At 40.6% G+C, this 27,550-nt stretch overlaps 1 long non-coding RNA gene across 1 annotated transcript; it reads left to right on the forward strand.

The window, feature by feature from the left end:
* The first annotated feature begins 3,892 nt into the window (after window positions 1–3,892).
* On the forward strand, window positions 3,893–5,293 carry LOC309492702. The gene is made up of 3 exons (XR_014203667.1): window positions 3,893–4,263; window positions 4,684–4,890; window positions 5,202–5,293. It is a non-coding gene; the product is annotated as an uncharacterized lncRNA (long non-coding RNA).
* Window positions 5,294–27,550: the final 22,257 nt, after the last annotated feature.

Raw genomic sequence — 27,550 nt, forward strand, 5'->3', positions numbered from 1 at the left:
CTGTAATAATTCAGTCTGGTCAGTCTAGAATTGTACTACTACCATTGGAACATGGGAAAAAAACACTTTCCTTACATTACAGTTACATTTTCCTTTTCATAAGATACTTCTTTTTAAAATAAATGAAATTAAAAACTGAAAAAAACATTTTCAGTTAGGGTATAGCATATGTATGGAAACCTACAAATTTTTATTTTTTATTTTTATTTTTTATTAATATTTAAATCTGGGAAAAACAAATAAGAAACATCAAATGATTATAAGAGGCATCTTCATAAGCTTGAATTGTCCACTGGTGTTGCAGAGATGATCATGGACCTAAAACTGTGTCTCTCTATCAGCTGACAGACTGTATGGAGAGCTTTAATGGACTTAAGTAAAACGCCTTTATGAGCACAAGTACAAATGTTATGTTGATGGCAAACTCTCTCTCTCTCTCTCTCTCTCTCTCTCTCTCTCTCTCTCTCTCTCTCTCTCTCTCTCTCTCTCTCTCTCTCTCTCTCTCTCTCTCTCTCTCTCTCTCTCTCTCTCACACACACACACACACACACACATACATCCTCTGTAAAGGAAAAAGCAAATTAGGAAAGTGCTGTGCTTGCATTTTATACATTGCATTGCCATTGCTTTGAGTGCTTTGTAAATTGTGTTCCAGCAATGATCTAGGTTAAGACATTTTTTTGCATTGACCTGAAAAAGTAATCTGTCAGCTGCTGAAAAATAGCAGACACTTCAGACAGAGTGCTGTTGTATTTCTCCACACTGCATTATTTACTGTAATGCACCAATACATCCACATTACTTTCAGTCCCCCATCCCCACAAAGACACTCACTTAAGACTTCTTTCAAATGCATTTTTGATTTTACTGCCCATACTTTGTGCTCATTTGAAAAAGTGGGGCGGTACCACAAATATCTGTCAAATGCAATTAACATTGTTGAATGCTGTTGCACATAATATGGTAATTTTACAAGTGAACTTCAAGGCAGTAGAATTGACAATTGAACTTGTGCAGTCAAACCGCAAGAATTAGAGCACTAGAGGCACATATACAAATTTGCCCTCCTCCTGTGAACACAGTTTATGTACTAAAAAATGGCAGTCTTTAGTAACTCTAAATGAACTTTGAAAGCCAGTGTGTGTGTGTGTGTGTGTGTGTGTGTGTGTGTGTGTGTGTGTGTGTGTGTGTGTGTGTGTGTGTGTGTGTGTGTGTGTGTGTGTGTGTGTGTGTGTGTGTGTGTGTGTGTGTGTGTGTGTGTGTGTGTGTGTGTGTGTGTAATACTCCTGTAAGGCTGTAGAAATCGAATATTTTATTAATCGAGTATTCTACCGAAAATTCCATCGATTAGGCAAGGCAAGGCAAGTTTATTTATATAGCACATTTCATACACAATGGCAATTCAAAGTGCTTTACATAGAATAAATTAAAATAATAAAAAGAAATAAGAATAATTAAAACAGTTTAGAAAAATAAAATAAAATAGCAGTGTTCTGTATGAGCTGCAACTGTCTTATGGCCTTTTTGGGAAGGCCAGTGAGGAGTCCATTACAATAATCCACCCTGCTGGTGATGAAAGCATGCACAAGTTTCTCTAAGTCTTGTCTGGAAACAAATCATCTAATTCTTGCAATATTTTTTAGATGATAGTATGCTGATTTAGTTATTGCTTTGACATGACTACTGAAACTAAGGTCTGACTCTAGTGTCACACCAAGATTCCTGACTTGATTTTTAGTAGTTTGACCCCTAGAGTGAAGGTATGCGTTCACCATGAGAACTTCATCTTTGTTTCCAAACGCAATGTCTTCAGTTTTGTCTTTGTTTAACTGAAGAAAGTTTTGGCACATCCAACTGTTGACTTCATCAATGCATTGGCACAGGGAGTCAATAGGGCTGTAATCGTTAGGCGATAGGGCTAAGTACACTGTCAGAAAAAAGGGTACGGTTGGGGTACATTTGTGAACACTTAGGGTACAAATGGTGAAGTTGTACCCTCAATGGGTCATAGTTATACCTTAGGGTACTAATATGTATCATTTAGTTGTAAAAAAGGTACAAATATGTTTCCAACTGTCATAGGGTCCATGTTTGGACCATTTACTCCCCAAACAAAGGTACAATATTTGACAAAAGGAGGAAGCCAAAGTGTATGAAATGGTAAAAGCTTATTAGGCTCTGCATTCACAGTGATCTCAACAATTCAGTGAACACATAATTGTCAATCACCCAACATAGATTAAACATAGAGCAAGATATTCATGTTCTTGAGTTGTTGGTTATTTAGAAGAGATGCACAAAATAACCAAATATATTTAATAGCCCATTTCTTTACTGACTGTCACAGGTTCTGAACAGTACACAAGTCCATGACCTTTTATTGATTATGCAGAGCATCAAGATGATAAGTTTTAAACATAAAGCAAATGTAATAAAGTAGGCCTGTATTTTTTATTTTAAACTGTGTAATATAATAGCTGTTTTAACTTGTAAAATAAGTTTGAAGTTTCAATTTAGAGTTAAAATAAATACATATGAACTAATCTTTTTTTTAGCAAAAGCCATTTTTAAAAGCAATGTAGACAAAAACTATTCAACGTTTATTTAAAATTATATGGGGTACTTTTACTTTGCCTCAAAGTTAAAGTACACGCATTTGACCAGACAATGGGATTTTAGCCCACGCAGTGCACTTTATGCACGAGAAGAAGTGAGGGTGTGCGCAGTGCACAACGGAGACGGTTATTCCATGATGGCTGTCTCACTCCTGACGTTGTCGACGGAGGATCTTCTTCAGAAAGAAGCCGGAATAAATATCACCGAAGACGAAGCACAGGAATTCAGAGGTATGTTTATTCTCTGGTTTAGTTTTAAGTATTGTGAAAATCCGTTGGTTCCCTTTCGAGTTATGTGCACTTGACATAGCGTCTGTAACGTTAAGCCTACTGACGCGTGAGGGAAAACCTTTCTTCGAAAATACTGACCTGACAAAACCAACGTACTGGTATTACTTTTTAAACGTATTGTTATTACAATAATTTAGCCATAAATTAAGATATATCTTTTAGCATAACTCATATGGTTAACTTAACGTCACTCTACCGCGAGACCGCGGCCATAGAAACAGTTCAAACCGTTCAAACCCATCGCGTTTTTTGTTTAAAAAAAAAACAAAAACAACTCAATATAAGCCAACAGATTTTTAAATTCAGTTTCCCACAATTTTCGAACAACTCATTAACGTTACCGGACGCGATATTTTTTTTCACAGGATGGTAGGGGAAGACTCATGAATATTCATTAGGGAAGTCATCCCTGATTGGTCTTAACCCCAGTGACGGGTAGGTTTAGGGCGGGGTTAGGGGTAGGTCATCAGACCCCCAGTGGCGGGTAGGTTTAGGGGTGGGGTTAGGGGTAGGTCATCAGACCAATCAGGGATGACTTCCCTAATGAATATTCATGAGTCTTCCCCTACCATCCTGTGAAAAACAATATCGCTTACCGGACGCGAGCGAACGCTTGGCCTGTTTCTATTTTAACGCTTAAGCCGGTGACACACTGGATGCGTGGCGTAAGCGTCTCAGCTGCATGGCGTGTCCGTTTTTATTTCGGCACCCATGTTAACAGGTTAGAGCTTGCACAGCTTGTCAGCCATCACGAGCGAACTATGTAAGCAGCAGTCAACTGAGGCGAGGGCTCGCACTCGGAGATCGAGGCGTCCGTCAGCATCGAGTCCCTCCTTAAGAACGTGAAGTTTTTCACCATTTATCAAAACTGGTAATCATACACTCAGAAAAAAGGTAACGGTTACTCTCTGTACATTTTAGGCCTAGTACTTAAAGTGTACATATTGGTACCTTTTAGCTTTTGTACCTTAGGGTACTGCCCCAGTGACAGCTTTGTACCTTTTTTCTGAGAGTGTATATGTACAGTTATTATAGTGTATTTTTCTAAATTAAAATATTTTGTACTGATGAATTTCCATTGAAAGTTTAAAAATTATTTTAAAAAAGACATTGATTTTATTGTTGCTGTTAAAACCTCAAGCTCACATTGGTCATTCTTTCTTTTCTTTTTTTCAGAAAATTAGGTGGACAGGGAAACAATAGATTGTGGCCTCACAGAGAACATTATCATATTTATTTCAAGGCTCCTTTAAAAAAACAGTCCAAGTTCAACAAATTTGCACATGAGATGGAGGTGATAACACTAACACTAGAGCCAGTGCCAGCAGAATCCCCAACAGACTTCGACTACAGAAATGCAAGTATAACATTGATTATTGTGTATTATATTTGTCCTATGTTTAGTGGTCTCAGGTGAAAATGGTCATTTTGACCTCCTCTACAAAATAGTGGATTACTCAGTCCATATTCATTACATTTAATATTTTGGTTTTCATCAATATTTAAGTTTGTCTTTTAAAAAAATTTTTTTTAACAAAATCACAAATTGGAGCCAGGGAGGTTTCAGAAATTTGGTCAATTTGACCTGGATTGACTCATTTGCATAATACTTTAAGGAATTAATTGTGCAAAATGTTGCAGTTTTAAATTTAATATCTCTCTTTGTGATCATAAAAATGTAAGGTAAGGAAATAGTGAATGACATGTGGTTTTGAGGTTTAACTTTTATTATTTTTATTTTTATTATTGTTCTGTACTTTTAAATTTGATCCAATAGGAGATTGATGTCATTGGTGAGAATTCATCCTCTATTGAGGGTCATGTGAATGTCCTGCATATCCAGTACAGCAAGATGCGACCAGACACCTTGGTGGTAAAAGACCGAACGCAGCGAACTTCTGCATGGCGAAGGAGGGAGATAAGAGATGGCATGACTGTGGAGGATATACTTAAGAAATACCCTTTCTTAAAAACACCCTCAGAGGTCAGTGATATCACCGATTTTATATCAGTTCTCTGCTTAAAATAAATGTTGAATGTTGATGTAACCTAAAATTATACTAAAATGATCATTTACAGTTATAACTCTTTTGCAAAAACATTTAATTTTCTAAACCCTCAGGTGAACAAATATGTGCATTCAAGCTTAGAAATATTTGTACAATGATATTACTAAAGGGAAATGGCAATGAAATAGGCCGCATAGAATATAAATATGTATATATATATATATATATATATATATATAAATTAGTTCATGTGAACGATTCACTTTCTCTTTCTGTTTATTTTCAGTTGTGTGATGAAGTTGACCGAATGCATTCATCAACTGTCAGTTTAAGCCAGTGCTTCAAGGACGGCTTGACCAGTATTGTGCCAAAGGTGCCAAAATCTACAAAGGAGCAAGAGAAGAGATGCTTGCAGAAGATCTACCAGGTATTGACATAAAAAATAGCGGTAAAACATAAAACTAATTAATTAAAAGTATAGGTGCTCAACAAATACATTTGTTGAAAATGTGTGCTTAGTTTACATATATTATATCCTTGAGAAACTGATCTAGCACTGGGCGATGACCAAAATCATTGGTAAAACATGTATTCACCTTGTAAACATTTTCATGCATTTATGCAACATTGTTGATATTTCCAGTTGCTTTGTTTTTAGAAAATTGCAGAAATATGACAAACAATGAGTAAAGGACATTACTTATGGAGGATATAAATTAATATGAAAACAGGCCATTTATAATATTAAATTATTGAAGAGTAATTTATTTATTTTTTCATTTTTTACAATAGATTCTGACTTTCATGTAGCACTGATTCTGCTGCCCCACATCTTTAAAGAGAAAGTTGAGAACTTCATCACATTGGGAGAGGTATGGAACTATTTGTTAAACTGTCATTTTGTAATACTCTGACACAGGTCCGGTTATTCAGTTCTGATAGATGTTGCATTGTTTTACTGATAGATGTTTAACTTTGATGCTGATACTCCATACCCAACCATACAATTGGTAGAAACTGACTGGAAAATGGCTTTCTCCAAGAGGCTTCAAGTCCTCGTCAAAGTGGATGGTGTGGAGGTGTGCAGGGGAATAGGAGTTGAAGAAGAGTCTGATAATTGCAGCCTTCAGTGCTTACTATGTTTTCAACTTGGCTTATCCACCCTACATGAAGAATACATTGACTTTCCTGCAGCATGCCATAGCAAAGATTACTGAGGTGGGTGGGGGGATTACACACCCTTTCCAATAACTGTCACCAGAATAATTAATATCCCGTGCTGAAAATCACAACCATATCAATGCACAAGGTGTAGAAGAAAATCCCTTCTGTGTGGCGAGTTTTTAAAAGGATAGTTCACTTTAAAATGAAAATTCGGTCATCCTTTACTCACCCTCAAGTTGTTTCAAACCTGTATGAATTTCTTTCTTCTGCTGAACACTAAGGAAGATATTTTGATGAATGTCAGTAACCAAACAGTTAACTGGAACCATTGACTTCTATAGTAGGAAGAAAAATAAATACTATGGAAGTCAATGGTTCCAGTTAACTGTTTGGTTACTGACATTCATCAAAATATCTTCCTTAGTGTTCAGCAGAAGAAAGAAATTCATACAGGTTTGAAACCACTTGAGGGTGAGTAAAGGATGACCGAATTTTCATTTTAAAGTGAACTATCCCTTTAATACCAGTGTCGTATGATTCACACTTCCATGCCTATACAGTCAAAGTTGACTTTGAATGCAGTATTATGAAATCAAGGCAAGAGATGGACTTTCAGGCCCTTGACAGATACTCTGCTGATAATAAATTGTTTGTGATCCTCAAGAATGTTTAAAAAGTTCACATTAAATGTGTAGTACTGTTGGTGAAATGTGTGTTTGTGATCAAATGTTTTAAGGGTATAAAGTTACAATTAATGAAATGTGTACTGCTGGAGTAAAGATTGCTTTGTCATTTTTGATGTTCAAAACTGTTTTAGAAGTAGAAAAATGTTCTTAAAATGAGATTTAGTACTGATTTAACATTGTATTACATGGTAAAAAAAAAGGTTAATGAAATGTATTGTACTGATTTAGAAAAAAAGCTTTATAATATTAAGCTTAATATTCTTACTGTTTAACTTTTTAAACATAACGAGTATTAAAAGTTGAAGTAAAATTGCTCAATATATGCATCCTGTTATGACACATTGTGATAGTGCTTAAAATATTCATCCTGTGAAAAATGTAATTTTGAATGTTTAATAAATGATAAAGAGCATTCTGGCCTTTTTAATGTGCTGTATGGAGTACAAATTTGCCGCCATAAGGTACAAAACGTAGTACCCTTAAAAGGACAAATTTGCACCTTTATAAGGTACAATTTAGTCACCAGAGGTACATATTTGTCTTTGAAAGGTACATACTGCAAGGGTACTGATATGTACCCATGTGAAAGGGTACAACGGGTGTACCCTTGAGGGTACTGCCCAGTGACAAGCCGTTGTACCCCTAAAGGTAAAAATTTTGCACATTTTTTCTGACAGTGTAGATCTGTGTGTCGTCTGCATAGCTGTGGTAAGCAATTTGGTTCTTTCTCATCATTTGGCTCATTGGGAGCATATACAGGTTGAACAGGAGTGGCGCAAGAATTGAGCCTTGAGGGACTCCGCATGTCATGGATGTCCACTCAGACTTATGGTCTCCTATACTCACATAATAACCTCTCCCATCTAAGTATGACCTGAACCATTTTAGGACTATCCCAGAAAGCCCCACCCAGTTTTCCAGCCTGTAAGGAAGTATGTTATGATCGACAGTGTCAAATGCAGCACTGAGGTCGAGTAGTACCAGCACTGATAATTTGCCTGAATCAGTATTTAAGCGAATATCGTTTATTATCTTTATGAGCGCTGTCTCTGTGTTGTGGTGCAGTCGGAAACCAGATTGAAAATTGTCAAGGTATCCATTCGAGCATAAGAATTTGTTCAGCTGATTGAAGACAACTTTTTCAATGATCTTGCCTATGAAAGGAAGATTTGAGATCGGTCTATAGTTGCTTAATATGCTTATCCAGATTGCTCTTTTTCAGCAGGGGCTTGACAACTGCAGTTTTCAGGGAGTTTGGAAAACTCCCAGATAGAAGTGAGGCATTTACCACTTCTAGAAGATCTGCTTCTAAACTGTTTAACACACTTTTGAAAAAAGATGTGGGAAGTGTATCAAGAGCGCAGGTTGATGTTTTAAGGTGCTGTACGGCCAGGGCCGGCGCGTCCATATAGGCGAACTAGGCAATTGCCTAGAGCGGCACTTTTGTAAGGGCGGCAAAATGTGTGCCAATCGGGAATGAACAATTCACAAAATAGGCTATATGATTTGCTGAGCTGCCGCTGCGCCGCCCTGCGCCGCCCCGCCCCGCCCCCTGCTCTCACGAGTCATGACTCATGACTGAGTGATGGGAAGTTCGGATAATTTTACTGACTCTCTTATTCGATCTCGTTCATTAAAATGAACGAATCTTTATTTGAGTCATTTCGTTCATTTAAGTGGCTTTAAATGTTACACAGCCAAAATCCCCGATCACATCCACCTACGCATATAGTATAGGCCTATGTATATATTTGCTTCCTCTTGGCCTAAAGTGTTCCTGCAACGGGAGTGTTCTCTGGCTAGAGCGCAGAACAGCGGAGTTTGTATGGACAGAATGCATGCCTGAGCTTGTGTTTTGGGTTAAGCTGCGTTGCTTTGACATTGTGGAAAATATAACAATAGAAACAAAATATAGGCTATTAGCCTTTTTACCCATTATTATCAATCTAAATTAATCTCGATTTTAATTTAACTTAATTTCGTTTTTCTTTATGTAAATTTCGTTTTTCTTTATTTAAATTTCGTTTTACTTTATTTAAATTTCGTTTTTTCTTTATTTAAATTTTAAATTTTGTTTTTTCTTTATTTAAATGTTTTTTTCTTTATTTAAATTTCGTTTTTTCTTTATTTAAATTTTACATTTAGTTTTTTTCTTTATTTAAATTTCGTTTTTCTTTATTGAAATTTTGTTTTTCTTAATTTAAATCTACCCTTTACTGTGTCAGTAATTTGTAAGTCAGAAAAATATAGACTATACCTTAAAGTATTGCTTAATTTAACAGACATGTGTGTGTGCGTTTTATATTGCTAGTGCAGCGTGCGTCAAGTATATAAGCCCTGCCCGTGTGAGGTGCGCCGCTTCCCGCTCGCGGTGTTCTGTAGTTTACTAAAAGTTTATTAATTCTGAACGTGTCGTGTCTCGCGTGTCCATCTATATTGCACCACCAAATGCTACACTGCACTCCCTTGTGAAGTCGATTGGATGAACGGTTCTCGAAATAATCAAAATGCAAACGGACATATAGACACATAGAGATTCCTGCCTTTATTAGAGAGAAGAATATGTTCAGCACCCTCTCGAAGCTTTGAATATTCGATGTTCATTACTACCGCAGCTTCGAAGCTCAAAAAATGGTATTCGGACCAGCCGTAGGGGCGGCACAAATGTTTTTCGCCTAGAGCGGCAGAAGTGCACGCGCCGGCCCTGTGTACGGCTTCTTCCAAAATTTTGCCATCAATTTCTTTGAAATCAGACATAGTAACTACTTTCTCAGGTGGTCTGATCTATCTGATCCCAGCGCAACTCAAGGATGTGCTGATCACCTTTCTGATATTATTGATTTTCTCAGAGAAGAAAGAAGAAAACTCACTGCACTTGCTGTCTGAGAGCATTTCACTGGGAATCTGGCTTGGGGGGTTTGTCAGTCTCTCTACAGTAGCAAAAAGAGTGCATGTGTTGTTTAAATTGCTGTTTATAATATTTGAGAAGAAAGTCTGTCTAGCTTTGTCTAGTTCCATATTGAAAGCATGAAGGCTGTCTTTGTAGATGTTATAATGGACTACAAGTTTTGTCTTCCGCCACATGCGCTCAGATTTTCTGCATTGTCTTTTCATATTTTGCACTGCTGTTGAGTTTCTCCAAGGTGCTTTTTGTCTGCCACTCTTCTTCCTGACTTTCACAGGAGCAATATCATCAATTACACTTTTAACTTTTGAGTTAAAAGAATCAAGGAGAAAATCAACAGAGTCAGCAGATATGCTTGGTGTTAAGGATATAGCCTTCATAAATAGTACACTAGTGTTCTCATTTAAGCATCTCTTCTTGACAGACACAGATCTAGCATTGGCAAGAGAGATCAATATATCAAAGAAAATACAGAAATGATCAGACAGTGCTACATCCTTAATAAAAATCAATGAAATGTTTAGACCCTTACTGATAAGTATATCTAGAGTGTGTCCACGATTGTGTGTGGGTCCATGTACATGCTGAGTCAGATGAAACGTTTTTAAAACAGTTTTGATTTATTTTGCCATATTGGTTTCTGCATTATCTATGTGAATGTTCAAATCTCCAGCAATGGCAAAACAGTCAAACTCTGAGGTAATTGTTGATAACAGTTCTTTAAAGTCCTCAGCAAAGGCTGGAGAGTATTTTGGAGGCCTGTAAATAATGATAAGTAAAATGCGAGGAGCACCTTTTAACACAATACCCAGATATTCGAAAGACGGGTAATTACCAAATGATATTTGCTTACATTGATAGATATCTTTAAAAAGAGCAGCTAAGACCCCCACCTCTCTTAACAGCTCTGCAGACACTCATAAAAGTAAAGTTAGGAGGGGATGTTTCATTGAGGATTATTGCACTGCAGCTGTCTTCTAGACAGGTTTCATTTAGAAGCATAAAATCCAGATTGTTTGTGGTTATTAAGTCGTTGACTAGAAGTGATTTATTTTTAAGTGAGCGGATGATTAATCGAGTAATCAGATAAAACGTAATTTTGCTTAATTAAAGAGCAATAGTAAATATAGAAAAGAAAATAAGACGGGTCTCTTAAAATGAACAACTAATAGGTTTCCTTTTATAGAAAAATCTAATGTTTTTGTTTTTTTAAATGCATAGTATGCAATGCATACAACAATATTTTCTATCAAAAATAAACATTTAGTTATTACCCATTGTTTCTGTATGTACTTGTACTGTGAACAATGACAAAGTTCACTGAGATGAATTAAGTGCCATACATTCTGGGTTTTAAAGAAAGAATTTTCTGAGATGCAAAAACAAATATAAATAAATTACTTTCAAATTACTTTATTTTTTAAAGTATTAAAACTAAGGCATATTAAAATAAATATTAATAATACAAAAACACTGCCTTTAAGTCATGCAACTTAACTTTCAGAACTAAAAGTTTAAAAATAGCTCAGGCATAACATAAACTTTTACGGTCTTCTTCTTGGGACGCTTTGTGGCAATTAGAAGGTGTAGCAGGTTGATTGGTCGCCATGGTTTCATCCCTCTCTGGACCAATCAGGACGTAACTGCATGCTATATAGCCAGGGGGTGTGCCCTTTAGACACCCCTTACTCTTTGTTACCGGAGACACATTTCCGCTCTGGATCCTTTCGCATCTGCGTTGCAGTTACGGTAATTCGACAGGTAATACAGTGTGGATAATTTGTTTGTTATAGGCCTCGTTTGTGTTAGGATGGGCATTACAGCGTACAGTGTCTTTTTGCAGTGTCTCCCTGTCACAAACCCGATCCTTCCTGTAACGGAACTACGTCTCTTGCTTCGTGCATAAGTCGAACCTGTGTGCTTTCTGTATTTTGGTGGTTTAACTATCGAACTAGTCAAATTCTATTCTCGGGGTGAAATTCTCCGGGTGGCGTAGCCGGTGTCTTCCTTGAGTCTGGGCGTTGAGCGGTCAAAAAGGTGCTCCACGCAGTCCCACTCACCACACAGGCAAAAACGTGTGGACAGGAACTTGGAACAAGAGTCCATGCATGCATAGTTTCACACATTTTTTTTCTGAGTGCTTTAAGCCATTACATTCATGAGAATAGGCTAAACCTCCTTAAATGTCTCTCTCTTGACGTGTGTTTGTGCAAGGCTTTAAAGCAGCATGTGATTGCAATGAAGAAAGGTAAGCATGTCAACATGCTCTGAACTGAGGCTTGCCCTGCGCTTTGAAGCAATGTTTCCTGCTGCTGAAAACAGACGCTCTGATGGCGTGGATGTGGCCTGAACACACAGCAAGGTCTTTGCCAGCTTTGCCAGTGCGTGCTGCAGTCATTTTCCACCATGACAGTGGATTCTCCTTCTTGGACAGGGGATGTTCTCCAAAATACATCAAGATCTGTGGAATAGATGTGACAACGAAAGAATTAAAAATGTTTCTTTTTTTATCCTTTGCAAAACAGTCATTTTCTGTTTCTGTATTACAATTTTTCTATTATGTGTAATACCTTATTGTGGAAATTGTCCACTTTCCTACCTACCTCTGCACAGCTTGGTTTAGATGCTGCTGCTCCTCTTCTTCTTCTTCTTCTTCATCACTGGTGCTGGAGTCTGATCCCAGTATGTCGAGGAACGATGTGACCCTCTTGACATACGATTCTGGGGAGTCGTGTGCCGTGCTGAATGCTCTATTTTCACTTGCAGTGGGCTGCCTTGCTTGCTTTTTGGCAGCAACAGCAAGTGCCATGGTTTGTACTGTGGACCTTGAATACTTGGTCAGCAGGCAAGAACTTCAGTTTTCAAAACCTCGGATCCAGAGCAGCAGCAAGCAGGGTGATGTTTGGAGATTCAGGTATAAACTCCGTCAGTCCTTGCCATCTTGCTGTGATCTGTTGTGTCACATGAGCCTGGAATGACCTCACTGGTGCAGTCTCAAGATCTGGACTCTGTATGTTGTTCTTAAGTTTGTGCACTAGCTGTGGAAGTGCAGAGAGTGTAACATATTGCTGTCCACTCAGAAACACTGTAGCTGCTTCAAAGGGCTCAAGGACCTGGCTCAGCTCCTCAATCAGGATCCACTGTTCAGGCTTGATCAAGGTAGTGTTTCCCTCTCTGAGTCACTGCTGAGTCAGAGAGTATAGCAGTCACCGGCCATCTTTGTTCTAGCAGCCTGGACAACATCTGATAGGTGCTGTTCCAGCATATACATACATCTTGCACCAGCATGTTTCCTTCAACTTGGTGCATGCCAGTTCACTCTTCTTAAAATGTTCAACAAGGCATCTCACAGCAGCCACACACTTGGAGATAGCTTGGTGGATCTTTAGAAAGCTTTGTACAACCATGTTGAGAGTATGCCCTGCACATCCATGCCTTTCTTGCAAAATCTTTGCTGCTGCTACGACATTAGCACCGTTGTCATGAACAACAGCATTGATTTTCTCTGGTGGAATGTCGAATTTGGCAGTTACATCCTCAATCTCTCTCTTCAAGGGCCATCATTGTCAGGCAGTGGGACACCATTTCCCAATCCTCCCCAAAACAGTGACACATCACCCCTAGATAAGCCTCTGTTGCAATGCTCATTCCAAATATCAGTTGTGAGTGCAATGCTGTCAGTTTCCTGTAGGGCTTTCTTCAACTTGCTTGCCTTTGATGCTTTCATACTTTTTCTCCATCTTTTTCGTGAAGAAGGGTCTTGAAGGAAGCTTGTACTTGTGATTAAAAGTAGAAATCATAGCTTTAAAGCCATCATCCTCCACCATGGACAGTGGGCGCATGTCAGAAAAATCAGCTGCTTGCTCAGTGGAACATGATGAAGCTGGCCGCACATATCTGTCCATACGAAGTTGTGATTTACTGAAAAAGAGGTGAAAAAATTATTGATATTTATTACTAAGGCAAAATATCATTAACATACACAGTAAGTTCATGGCTGTGCATTTATAAACTCTATTCATTGCAATCAATCAAAAACTAACACACCTGTTGTGTTGGAGCACGTAAGGCTTAGGGATATGATTACAACAATGTATTCAACGTTCAGTATTCAAACAAAAGTATCAACCGAGTATTCATCCAAGCCATGGTATAAATGAAGTATCTAGTATGTTTCATCGTAAAAGCCATTCACAACTTTTTTTGACAGTAAATTAATTCCTTTGGTAAGTAGCCGTGGTATAAGCTGTTAAATAATGTATGTTAATTATGTAAGGGATAAACCACGATGGCCAGTGCAATTCTATGAAAATATACCGCACATCCGCGGCACGTCATGACCGCATCACACATCACAACGTCGTGCGGTATATTTTCATTGAATTGCACTGGCCGTCGTGGTTTATCCCTTACATAATTAACATACATTATTTAACAGTCTACCTCTCGACTAGCAATCACATTGATTTAACGCTACATTTAATTTACCTTGGGTGCTTCTCAATTCTTATTTGTGCATCCTCGTTTCCTTTCCTTGCTTCCTTTCCTCGCGTCTCAGCTCCACCTCCTGTAGGATGCGAGGGAAGGCTGCAAGGAAAAGAAACAAGGACGGAGGAATCGAAGGAAAGGTTATTTATACATTGGAATACTTGATCACTCGAGCGTCACTCCACAGCGTCATCTTACTGTGCTCAAAGGATCTGCCCATATGTTGTTAAAGTTTGGTTATTTTTAGAAATTCATAATAAATAATAATAAAGCAAGATGTCCTTTTGAAATATGTGAGATGTGTGGTTTGTATAAACTGCAAAGGTAAAGTATACATTAAAATTGTGACAGATGTGATGGGGGAGGAGAATTTATATGTGCGTCACGTTTAGTTGATAAAACTCTTCCGCAAAGGATACACCTGTGTATCCTCGCTCATGACTCCTCAGGAAGCCACCTCACTCCTCGATCCTCGCCTCCTCGCGGTGCAATTAGAGAATTGAGATGTCCTTCAAGATGGCTGAGCTCGATCGGTTTCCGGGTCATAGGATGGAGGACGGAGGAGAGAGGAGACGAGGAGGGATATTGAGAGGCGAAAAGAGTGGATGCTTTCTGTTCAGATGCTGCAGCATGGACGACGTGCTGTTGTGGTATGCTAGCTCGATCTTGCAATGTACACTCACACCACGGCATTCTCTTTACTTTTCAATTTGAAATGATCCCAAACCTTGGACATTTTCTGTCGTTTTCTCTTGTCTGATTCTTCTCTTTGCTCATTGCCATTGTTACCGCTCCCTTCTTCCATTTTGCAGCTCGCAGCACGCGCCCACGCCCTCAAATCAAAACACCGCTAACTCCTTGCGTCTCCTGTCGCTTTTTGGGTGACGTAAGCGCGTTGTGTCATACTAAAAATAATAATTGCAAAAGAACGTGAAGTTAGCTTTAAAATTAATAAAAAGAGGCTTCGAGGCAGATGAATTTGCCTCTATTTTTTTGTAATCGAATTACTCGAGGAATCGTTTCAGCCCTATACTCCTGTAAAGGATGATAACACACGTCCAAGCGATGCTTCATCAGCGTTGCTTTATCGTGAATGAAATACAAATTATTTACATCAACATGTGCATAGTTTCATACCTTTACACCAGTGGTGGACAGTAACGAAGTAAATGTAATTCGTTACTGTACTTAAGTAGCTTTTTTGCGTATCTGTACTTTACTGAAGTATTTAAATTTGGGAAGACTTTTACTTTAACTCCACTACATTTCAAAGTCAAATATCTTACTTTTTACTCTACTACATTTTCAAAATCAGTCGTTCCTTTTTATTTATGAGTGGATAAAAACTTAACTGGTCAAACGAGCGACCTATCACAGTAGCCTACAACGTGCGCGCTTTGTTTTGAACTTGCCTTGGTGGTATCTACTAAGCACAAACCAGAGCCGTTAAATATGAGAGTTGCGACCATAGACAGTATATAAGAGGTTGCGACACACACGGCTTGTTCGACTTGAACCGGCGCTACACAGACCGATCAGTTTATGACATCAAAGTATAGAGCGAAATCGCGAGAGCAATTGAAAAGCATACAGAGATGTCTACTCTCTAATCGCTCTTGCGGTATTTTAATGTCATTCACCGATTGGTCTGTGCAGTGTGCCGTTTCAAGTCGAACAAGCCAACTGTGATCTCGCCGCCGCGCGGTCACGTGATTCGTGTAGCTCTCAATAGTTCCAAACAATTTGTGTTGCCAATGATTTTAAGCGGGGCAGAGAGCAGCAGCTATTGCAGCAATTATCGGTAAATACTGACGCATAATGAACATTGCTTATTACCTTGACACTAAAATTACTTGCATATAATAGCATTTTTTTTTTTCTGAGGAGTAGCAGAAACACTGCATTAATACGTTTTGGTGTTTAATTTTGTAGGGAAATTGGCTGCTCCCATAATGTAGTGTGTATATTCAATGGCATTGTGCAGGTTTATGTGAATGTATCATAACATTAGCATGTTTATAATTATGACCATAGACGCTCGTGAAAAATATGTACAGTAAATACTGTAAATGTATTATACCTTATGGGAACAGTCCCCTTCCGTCAAAAATTAAACACACAAAAAATGTATTCAATTCAAATATATATGACTAATTAATGTCATTTTATTAATAGATTGATGTGCCAAGAGTGACATTAGAGTCTTCACGTAGACTGAGTTAAGCAAGAGTCTTGTGACAAAAATTATAATAGGACATTATAGCCATAAAAAAATCATAGTACTTTGATACTTAAGTACAATTGGAGGCAAATACTTTTGTACTTTTACTCAAGTGAATGTTTAAAGGCAGCACTTCTACTTTTACTTGAGTAATATTTTACCTTGAGTATCTTTACTTTAACTCAAGTACATGGTATGTGTACTTCGTCCACCACTGCTTTACACACAACTTTAAATTACATGCTGGTCATGTAAATACTCAAATTCCATATTTGCCATGGATGTTCATCCCAAGTTCACTCGTCTACATACTCATGACGTCACATACATACTCACACTATCAGTGAAACAGCACGAAATAAACTCATAGCAAAAAATGAATGAATAAAGGAAACCTACAATAACACTACATGCCCTACTCTGTACTTTATCTACACATCAATCACTTGCGCGTGCTATTCGCGGCACGTTTACTAACCATGTGCCAGCACCGATCGTTAACACTAAACAGAGTTTACAGACATAACACTCTCATATACATCGGAAAACAATTAATACAGTGAACAGTCCTTCTTATGAAGCTATAAGAACAATGATGGTGTGCATTTTATACATTTGTTACCTGTAAAGGATGATATTAACACACGTCCAAGCAATGCTTCATCAGTGTTGCTTTATCGTAAATGAAGCGTATTGGGAGAACTCCTTCTAGAAATACACGCAATGATGCGCACACGCACATATAACCAATCACACACATCCATCTTTAACTATAATAATATATTGAATTAATTCGAACCAATAGTGCTTATTATAGAACCCAAAATATTTGCAAAAAGTATTTAAATGAAAACAATAATGATGATATTATAAAAATCAAATATAAATCTGTAAATTATCCCTTAGCAGAAACAAATGAAAATGCATAAGAAAACTGATAGTGATAATTATGCACTTATCACAGGAAAAAAAACTATATATATATATATATATATATGGGGGGGTAGTTAATGTGGTAGTGCATTTCAGAGTTACAGTAATAGCACACATATGAGTGCTGGGTAATCCACTAGATTCAAAGTGTGGGTAGTGGTTATTTTCCACCATCTGCACATTGTAGCATGATGGGGTCCCAAAATTGTCCTATGTAAACTTTTTTGGTGGCTGTCGCTTCCTCCTGGTGAATTGGTGCTCGTTTTCCTCCTCTGAGGTCCTGTACCTGGACCAAAGAACTTCATTTGTTTCATCAACAGGTAAGTCTTGTTCCATTGGGTCAACAGGGTTAGGGTTAGTTTTCATGACGTTCTTGTCTTATTGCAGGTGCAGGGGCTGGCTCAGGAAGATTTATCTCTGACTCGGCTGAAGGTGACTGTGGCCTTGGTTCCGACACTGGAGAGTTAGATAGCGGCTCACAAGGTACTGACTGTGGTGCTAACAGATCCCTGTTTCCTAGGAGATCACTGCTTTTTTGTGGTCTTATCTTATAAGGCTCCACTCTGAAGTAGTACTCATCCTCTTCACTTTCATTGTCGCACTCTGGCTCACATTCTCTCTCCCTGGTTAGCTGAGTTCTGCTGTTTCTTGGTTGATGTCCTTGCTTTGGTTTGATACTTTGAGTTGGTGTGATGTTAAGAGGTGGAAGAAGAAGATTGCGATGTAAAACTCTTGATCTACCTTTACTCTTACTTTGTAGATTGGTGCATCATCTGCCACCTGCCGTGTGACAACGTGAACTTCATCCTCCCAGTAATTCCGCAGTTTCCTGGTCCCACCTCTTGGAGTCAGGTTTTTTACGAGGACCCTGATTCCTGGGAACAGGTCAGTGCACCTCACTTTTTGGTCGTAATTCATTTTGTTCCTTTCAGCACAGTTTGCCTGTTCTCTCGCTATCTCACAAGCTTCTTGCATCCCTTTCGTTTATCGTTCCATGTACTCTGAGAGTTGTTGTCGGAGTTGAGTCCGAAAAGAGTGTTGATGGGCAGCCTTGGCGAACGGCCGAACAGCAGATGGAAAGGTGAAAAGCCAGTCACGTCACATCTTGTACAGGAAAATATCAATTTGTTGAGTGCATCCTTCCAATTAGATTTTTGTCTTTCAGTTTTCAGCATCTCCAGTATTGTCCGGTTAAATCTTTCCACCTGCCCATTTCCTTGGGGGTGGTAGGGGGTGGTCCTTGAGCCGGCGACACCACTATACTTTTTGAGTTGGGTGAGCAGCTGATTTTCAAATTCTCCTCCTTGGTCGTGGTGAATTCTGGACGGAAACCCAAACTTGAGGGCGAAATCATTGATTAAACGGTCAGCCACTGTTTTTGCTGATTTTGAGGTTGTGGCATAGGCCTGTGCACACCGGGTGAAGTGATCAACGATAACCAAAATGTACTCATAGCCCCCCTTGCATTTATCCAAATGAAGAAAGTCAATAGACACTAATTTGAATGGGTGGGTCGGTTTGATACATTTAAGTTCCATGTTCTTGTCTCACAGCATTGTTTTTTTTTTTTTTGTTTTTTTTTTTTTTTTTTTTTTTGATGCAGCAGCAGGTTCTCAGGACACAGTTTTCAATGTCTTTCTGCATGTAGGGCCAGAAGAACCGATCCCTGATGAGGCTTGTGGGGCGGTCTAGACCCTGTTGACCCATCTCATTGTGCAGTTCCCTTAAAACAGTTGTTTTGAACTGAGTTGGTAATACCAGCTGTGTCCTGTGAGATGTTTGGCGGAACAGAATGCCATGTTCATCCAGCTTCAGCTTATCCCATTCTCTCAGAAGAACTTTGGATAACGAGTTGACCGACCGCCACTCTGAGGAGGCCTAGATCCTGTTTGTAAGTGTTCAATGATTACTCTAATGTCCTTGTTATCCTTTTGTGCTTGTCTAATTTCTTCTTTTGACAGGGGTTTGAGGAGTCCGTCCATATCCTCCACACATACTGGTGCACTCTGACAGGCCACAGCAAGGGACACATCTGGATTATGCTGGATCTCCACTGCTTGTACTACAGCTCCCACACAGTCATATGAGAACTTCTCAGTACATTCTCTCATTGTCGTTTCCAGGTCGACTGGCATCTTGGAGAGTGAGCCTGCATCTATGTTTTCCTTACTGGGACGGTAGTGGATGGTAAAGTGGAAGTCTGCGAACTCTGATACCCATCTACACCCGGTGGCGTTCAACTTTGCTGAGGTCAGGACATAGGTCAATTGGTTATTGTCGCTGATGTAACAAATTAGCCCAAAGGGGAAATATTAATAATAACTCATAATTATCAATTATGATTAGTTATTAATATTTGGGTCAGTTAATTGGATTAACTTGAGGTAGCTAAATTAATACTACAATCAATTAATAAGTTCCAACGAACTCTTTTGATTATTCATTTATTCTAAGAAAAGCATATCTTTCATGGCCACCGAAAAATAATTATTTATTAGCATGTGCAGCGCTTAGAGCATGTAACTAGATCAAGATCGTAAAAGGGACTTTGTTGCAAGCAGAGAATCAGAACCTGTTGTGCACAAGTTTTATTTACTAAATCACAAACATAACTAAACTAAACAAACATACATACATACATACATACATACATACATACATGCATAGGTAAAAGGGTGAGTGATAAGGAACCGGAAGCAGGAAATGGAACTATGGAAAAGATCTAGTGGTCTAGAGTCCCCCCCCCACTATCAACGTGAAGAAGCAGCAGTTGAGGCCAGAAGAGAAGAGCTAAGAGCGCTAAGAGAGCTACTCTTGTGTTTTTAAAGCGTGAAGATGTCACACCCTCTGGAGGTGTAAGAGCCAATGAGAAGATTTCCCTTTGGAGGGAATTTTTACTTTACGACCCATTGTTCAAGCAGGCCTTTGAACATGTCATTTGATTGGATGTTTAACACAAGAATCTTTAAGATGCTTATACTACTAATGCGTCACAAAGTTAGCAAAATGTAATGTAAATTAACAAATCGGGGACGAAGATTGGAGTTTATAGAGACCAAACATGCCACACATATGATTTTGGTTAACCATAGTATCCAAAGTCTAAAACATTAACCCAATAGAGTTAACAAGAATACAAAAGCCAAACCACATGAAAAGAAAATAATGAGATGGGAAAATTAGATACATGTTTACACATTTCTCAAGTGGTTATATATAGAATATATATAGGATTAACAGGGTTTATTTCTCTTCCTCTGCAAGAATTTAAGTGAGAGTCGCAGCTCTCTGGAAATTCCTTTGGGTCATAAAACTCTTATCAGTCTCAATGTGTCCTGTAACAGGAAACCAGGTTCTGCCAGTGTGTCAGCTTTATTTGGGATGTTAGTTTTTGGGGGAAGTTTCACAGGCCTTTTTTGGGAGAGTGAGTTTGCTGGATTATTCATTAAATAAATGAATAATTTGTGTGTGTCTGATTGGTCCAGACGCTACACTGAACACTGTAAAGGTTGGTGCGTACAGCCCATTTCAGAGCTAAAAATTCCAATTTCCCACTGTTCAGGTGGTAATTTTTCTCTTCTGCTGTCAACGTTTGGGAACCGTAGGCAATTACTCTCAGCTTGCCCTTCTGATTCTGATATAAAATTGCTCCCAACCCTTGGTTGGATGCGTCCGTATGGAGTATAAATGGTTGGGAGAAATCTGGAAACCCTAAAACCGTAGGCTGAACCAGGCAATCAATCAACTTCTCAAGTATCTCCTGATGGTGTTCTGTCCACTCAATCAATTTACTTGATGGCACCACATGATTCCTTTTGTTGTTTCCTCTGTGGTTCACCATCAGTGTTAGCTTTTAACAGGTCGTAGAGGGGACTGGCGATCCGGGAGAAGTCTTTGAGGTAATCTTGCGCAGCTCTCCCACTGTGCTCGGTTTCTGTTCCTTAAGCGCCGTTACAGCGACTGTGTCCGCGGGATCCATACTACTGCCTTCAGCTGAGACAATTTATCCCAGGTAACGCACCTCCTTCTTAAAGAGCTCACATTTTCTTGGTTTTAACTTGACTCCATGGGATTGCAACCTTTTCAGCACTCTCCGTACCGCTTCCAACTGTTCGTCGAAGGACTCAGTGAAGACCAGGATGTCATCTAAATAGAATAATGCAAACAGTTGGTTTACCATTGGTAAGACAGACTTAACCGGCTGCAATGTTCCTAGCTCTCATCTGCCGCTGAGGGTGATGTCATGGTCTGTTCCATTCTGCACACTGATAGTAACCACTGGGCGACTCCCCCTTTTCAGTGTGTGGAGTGTATCAAAAAGTTAAAGGCCAATAGTGAGCCTACGTTCTGACGTAGAACCAAGAAACGCTGCACTCTTTACACTACGTTAACAGCGTAGGAGAATGACGTAGAAGAGAAGAGATTGTTGAATAATGACATTATTTTGGTTATTTACCGGCGGGCCGGCGGGGGCGTGGCTAAACTTTTATAAATTTAAGCTTTGTTTTATAACAAATATTCAACTGACAATCATAAACTATGCATCATTTGAAAGCTAAAACACTCAAGAATCATGTTCTAAACTTGTTTTTGCAATCAATACACCAGAGAGGAAAGGGTTAAATTAAATGCAAAAGGACTTTTCATGTAAAAATGAGCAAAATGAACCGCTATACTCATCTTTCATCTCGTATGGTTCATATCAGTTCAGAAGAATCCAAGAAACAACAGCATACATTACAATGTACGGGTCCACTCTTCAAAATGCATCCCACTTTTTAATCCAAAACAACGACACAATAGAAAAAAAAAAAAAAAAAAAATATCCTGCTTTGTTTGCATGAGCGTTTTCGAGATAGAGTTCGCATCATGTTCATTTTCAAAGAAATATCGATTCTAATCCGTATTCCAACACTCAAAAGCCATCTCACCCCCGTAGTTTAGACTCTTCCGGATCAAATGAGACATTCCACTTCTCTCTCCTTCAATCACAGGCTTTGTTTTAGACCAAAACAGTAAGAGAGTGCCTGACAGGCTGCGCGCGCTGTCAATCTCGCACCTGGGTTTTCGATTGGATAAAAGCCTGGATAAAGCCGGCCAATGTCCAGTCGGCAAAGTTTTGATTGATGGGAGTATTAGCCAACTAAAATCGATTGCAGTGATAGACAGTTTATGCAAGCATATTTGTCAAATTCAAGTGCGCAATGTTTTCATTCACATGTGCGCTTTCGCCACTGGCGCAGCACGCACACACATAGTGCACCGACCATAGGCTGTATACACACATACACGCAATGTTTTGACACATGGAGCTTGCATAAATGCACGGATTTACTCCAAAGCATATATCTGAGCATCTCTATCATGGATCGTCGACTACAGAAGAGATTTGGAGGTGTTTTTGATGATGAAGATGAAGAGGAGCAGCGACGAAGAGCAGCAGAAAGTAATAGGATATTCATCATAATTATCAGTTTATTGCAATTTATTTGAGTAAAAACCACATTTGTAATTACAAATGTTCTAAAACATTTATTGTTTTCTTTTTATATATTTTATACATTAGTTTGAAAATGATCACTTCTGGAATGTCTATACATGAAGTGAGTAATCACTGTTTTTGCTATTAGAATTGTTCAAAATAAAGGGAATTTTGTTCAAATGTTGTGCTGAAATCGTTTTTTTCTTGTGTGGTTTGAAGGGCAGAACAGCTCTGAATTGATATACTATCAGGATCTGGGTTGCTTCTCTGTTCTCTCTCACTCTCACACTACCACACACTCATTTACGCACTCATTGACACTCATCTCTCTCTCACTCTCCAGCGCACACACACTTTCATGTTCTCTCTCTGTCATCACCTGTTGATCATCACAATCAGCGCTCGCGCTGCTTTGCGCTCTCACCTGTGTCTTGTCTTGTCTGATTACTCGGTCTACTTCTGGTGTTTGTTCTCTCTGTCGGATTATTGTGTGAGTAACGCTCTCTCTTTTTGTCAGCAAGAAGCCTTACCATTGTCTTGTCTTGTGTAGCAGCACTCGCCTTAGTGTACCCTGTCTCCTGTTACCTGCTGTGATGCGCCTCACCTAAGAGTTATCTCTGCTCGAGCTGCTTTCTTCAAGGACATTCTTACCGAAAGAGATTTTCTGTTCCACGTTTTCTCTCCTGACAAAGTATCCACTGCGAAGCTGTCTTCCTGGAGAGCGACTCTTTAGTTCCAGTTCTGAGCAATCTCGTTGCAACTGCTTTTGTTGAACATTAAAGACTTTTTTTGAGTTACCTTTGCTTTTGGATCCTTTTGTTGAATACCTGACAGAATAATCCGACCACGATGGATCCAGCGAAGGAGGAATCTTTTTTTTCTGCTGTTGAGATCCAAGGAGTGATGCTGGGTCGTCACGAGGAGGAATTATCTGCTGCCAGAAATGCGGTGGAGAGTTTGGCCGCACAGGTTAATGATCTGTCTGTTCGCCTTCTTCATGCACACCAGGAATCACCAGTTGTTCCGAGTCATCCATCCCTTCCTGAACCTCGTGTGAACAATCCTCCATGTGATGCAGGTGAGCCGACTGAGTGTAGAGCCTTTTTGACTCAGTGTGAGGGGGCTTTTTCCCTGCAACCACAGACTTATGCGGGGGATCGCGCCCGCATCGCCTATGTGATTTCGTTACTGACTGGGCGCGCTCGTGAGTGGGGAACCTCCGTTTGGGAGGCTGGGACTCCCTGTTGCCACCGTTTTGATCTCTTTAAGGAGGAGATGATTAAAGTTTTCGACCAGTCGGTTTTTGGACGCGAGGCTTCGCGTCTTCTCACCACGATTCGTCAGGGGAGGAGAACAGTGGCCGATTTCGCCATTGAGTTTCGCACCCTTTCCACCACATCCGAATGGAATGAGCCAGCCTTGGTTGCACGTTTTCTGGAGGGTTTGAATGTAGATTTGAAGGAGGAGATTTATGCTCGCGGTTCACCGGCCCAGCTCGACCAACTGATAGAGCTGGCGATTCGCCTTGATAGATGTTTTGAGCAACGGCGACGTGCTCGTGCAGCTTCCGCCACTTTTCGCGAGCCCTCTTTTTCTCAACCTGATCCAGAGCCCATGCAGTTGGGTAGTATTCGTCTCCTGCCGGATGAGAGACAACGTCGCATCTCCAACAGACTGTGTCTTTATTGCGGCGCGGCTGGTCACTTTGCAGCTTCATGTCCAGTAAAAGCCAGAGCTCGCAAGTAGACAGAGGAGTACTGGCGAGCGCGACTGTAACGTCCTCTTCATTCAAGTCCCGTACTACTCTGCTCGCGGTTCTTCGTTGGGCGGGTTCCACCGTTTCATGTCCTGTGATGATCGACTCGGGGGCTGAGGGGAACTTTATTGATGAGAGATGGGCTCGGGAACATAACATCCCCCTGGTGGACTTAAAGGGTAACACCACCGTCTTTGCCCTGGATGGTAGTATTCTGTCTAAAGTTCATCGTGTCACCAGTCCGGTGAGTCTTACTATCTCAGGAAACCATCAAGAGACTATTTCTTTTCTCATTTTTCATTCCCCCTATACCCCCATTGTTTTAGGACATCCCTGGCTAGTCCAACATAATCCTCATATTAACTGGGTCAAGAGTACCATTTTGTCTTGGAGTCTTTCTTGTCATGTTAATTGTTTAGTGTCTGCTATTCCTGTGGTCTCTTCTGTTTCTGTTTTTCAGGAGGAGCCTGGTGATCTGACCGGAGTACCGGCGGAGTACCACGATTTGCGGGCGGTTTTCAGTCGTTCCCGGGCCATTTCCCTACCGCCTCACCGTCCCTACGATTGTTGCATTGATCTCCTTCCTGGCTCCACGCCACCCCGCGGTAGATTGTATTCTCTCTCTGCGCCCGAACGAGAGGCTTTAGAGAAATACCTCTCCGAATCTCTTGACGCTGGGATTATTGTCCCGTCCTCCTCGCCAGCCGGTGCAGGGTTCTTCTTTGTGAAGAAAAAGGATGGTTCATTGCGCCCTTGCATCGATTATCGAGGGTTGAACGACATAACGGTCAAAAACCGCTACCCCTTGCCCCTTATGTCGTCAGCTTTCGAAATCCTGCAGGGCGCAAAGATCTTCACAAAGTTGGACTTGCGTAACGCATACCATCTCCGTATTAAGCAGGGGGACGAATGGAAGACCGCGTTTAACACTCCTATTGGTCATTTTGAATATCGCGTTCTTCCTTTCGGGCTGGTCAATGCTCCCGCCGTATTTCAGGCATTGGTCAACGACGTCTTGCGTGACATGTTAAATGTATTCGTGTATCTGGACGACATCCTCATTTTCTCACCCTCACTCGAAGTACACGTTCAACACGTTCGCCGGGTTTTACAACGATTACTTGAGAACCGTCTTTTCGTTAAGTCTGAAAAATGTGTTTTCCATTCTCGATCGGTCACTTTCCTTGGTTCGGTGGTCTCTGCTGAGGGTATCAGCATGGACCCCGAAAAGGTGCGGGCGGTTCTCGATTGGCCCGTTCCGGATTCTCGAGTTGCTCTTCAGCGATTTTTGGGTTTTGCTAACTTTTACAGACGATTCATTCGTAACTTTAGTCAGGTTGCCGCTCCTCTATCTGCCCTCACCTCGGTTAAATCTCAGTTTGTTTGGTCAGACATGGCACAAGATGCGTTCGATCGACTCAAGAGGTTGTTCACTTCCGCGCCCATTTTAGTCACCCCAGATCCTGAGAGACAATTTATAGTCGAGGTTGACGCTTCCGACGTAGGGGTTGGGGCTATTTTGTCGCAACGTTCTTCTCTAGATGAAAAGGTTCATCCGTGCGCCTTCTCCCATCGTCTTTCACCGGCGGAGCGCAATTATGATGTTGGTAATCGGGAGCTTTTGGCGATTCGGTTAGCTTTGGGGGAGTGGCGGCACTGGTTAGAGGGAGCCAGTGTTCCCTTTATCGTTTGGACTGACCATCGTAACCTCGAATACATCCGCTCTGCCAAGAGACTTAACGCTCGTCAGGCCCGCTGGGCATTATTTTTTGGTCGTTTTGACTTTTCGATCTCTTTTAGACCAGGTTCCAAGAACCTTAAGCCTGATGCCCTCTCACGGCAGTTCGGCTCCACAGAGGAGGCTTCGACCAAGGAGATTATTATACCCCAGCACTGCGTGGTCGGAGCTGCCGTCTGGGGAGTTGAACAGACTGTGAAGAGAGCTCTTTCACTCGTTGTCAGACCTCCTCGTGCCCCGAGTGGGACGTTATTTGTTCCCGAGACTGCTCGTTCATCCGTTCTCAAGTGGGGTCACGCTTCTAAATTAGTCGCTCATCCTGGAGTTAGGGGTACTTTAGCCGCTGTTCGTCAGAGATTTTGGTGGCCCACTAGAGAACGTGACATACGTCGGTTCGTAGCATCTTGTCCTGTCTGTGCCCAAACTAAGTCAAGCAATACTCCGCCTGCGGATCTCCTCAGACCACTTCCTATTCCGTCACGCCCCTGGTCGCACATTGCTTTAGATTTCGTTACCGGTCTGCCGCTATCCGCCGGTAACACGGTCATTCTTACTGTAGTCGATCGTTTTTCTAAGGCTGCTCATTTTATTCCGCTTCCTAAACTACCGTCCGCCCGAGAGACCGCCCAGATAATGGTAGATCACGTATTTAGGATTCATGGTCTTCCTTCGGACATTGTGTCAGACAGAGGGCCCCAATTCGCCTCTCAGTTCTGGAGGGAATTCTGCCGACTGATTGGGGCATCCCCCAGTCTATCGTCAGGATTCCATCCTCAGACCAATGGGCAAGCCGAACGGACCAATCAGATTCTCGGACGTATGTTACGCAGCTTGACTTCACAGAGCCCAGCATCTTGGTGCGATCAGTTATCCTGGGCCGAATATGCCCATAATTCGCTACCCTCGTCCGCCACTGGGTTATCCCCATTTGAAAGCTGTCTCGGTTACCAACCTCCACTTTTTGCTTCCCAGGAATCTGAGACTTCCGTGCCATCCGTAGAAGCTTTTATTCAAAGGTGCAAGCGTACTTGGAGGAGAGTGGGAGGAGAGTGAGATCTGCGTTATGTCGTACTAGAGCGCGCACTCGTAGAGCTGCAAATCGTCGTCGGGTTAAAGCCCCTCGTTACGTTTGTGGGCAGAAGGTGTGGCTTTCCACCCAGAATCTGCCTATTCACGAGGGCTCAAAGAAGCTTATGCCCCGTTTTGTCGGTCCTTTTGCTATAGTGAAGGTTCTTAGTCCGGTAGCAGTCAAGCTTAGATTA

This window comes from Leuciscus leuciscus (assembly GCF_965113295.1).
Source record: "Leuciscus leuciscus genome assembly, chromosome: 2".
Taxonomy (NCBI): domain Eukaryota; kingdom Metazoa; phylum Chordata; class Actinopteri; order Cypriniformes; family Leuciscidae; genus Leuciscus; species Leuciscus leuciscus.